Source organism: Plasmopara halstedii (genome assembly GCF_900000015.1).
Source record: "Plasmopara halstedii genome assembly, contig: Scaffold_1594, whole genome shotgun sequence".
Taxonomy (NCBI): domain Eukaryota; phylum Oomycota; class Peronosporomycetes; order Peronosporales; family Peronosporaceae; genus Plasmopara; species Plasmopara halstedii.
In genome coordinates, this window is record NW_020188505.1 from 394,479 (window position 1) to 395,003 (window position 525).

The window sequence follows — 525 nt, forward strand, 5'->3', positions numbered from 1 at the left end:
TGTCAAATTGACCCCAATGCCATAATCCTTCTTAGCGATGGCTTTTAAATCGCCATGGCCTATGTGACCAAGTCGAAGGTGCCAGAGGTACGAAGTGGTGTCCTCATGGCATCCCAACGATCTTGTCACGTTGGCCTCGTCAGGTATAATAGGCTTCATGCAAAGACGAAATAAGCCCTTGCCTTCACGTTCACCAAGCTTCCATCAAAGACCTTTGACCTCAGCGAAACAACCGTCGCGCTCAAAGGTCACTGGACCAACGTCCTTAGTAAAACGTCCAACGGAAAATAAGTTGCGTGATAGCTTAGGAATGTACCAGACAGAGATAAGCACTCCTTTCTTCATCCCACGCGGCGTCTTCATTGACATGACATTGTCGCCTGTTCTAATTGCTTGTACAACGCCGTCATCCGTAAGATGCACGTTGACTGGAGCAATCTTCTTATAATTTTTGATGAACTCATCTTAATACGTCATGTGTTGTGTCGCTCCCGAGTCAACCAACCACACACAGCTTGACTTGGC

At 47.0% G+C, this 525-nt stretch overlaps 1 protein-coding gene across 1 annotated transcript in view; it reads left to right on the forward strand.

Annotated features, from left to right (window-relative positions):
• The window catches only part of PHALS_01862 (aldehyde mitochondrial precursor), a gene marked incomplete at both ends in the record, with an annotated part of 3,995 nt that overhangs the window by 2,355 nt on the left and 1,115 nt on the right, over positions 1-525 (forward strand). The window lies entirely within an intron of this gene.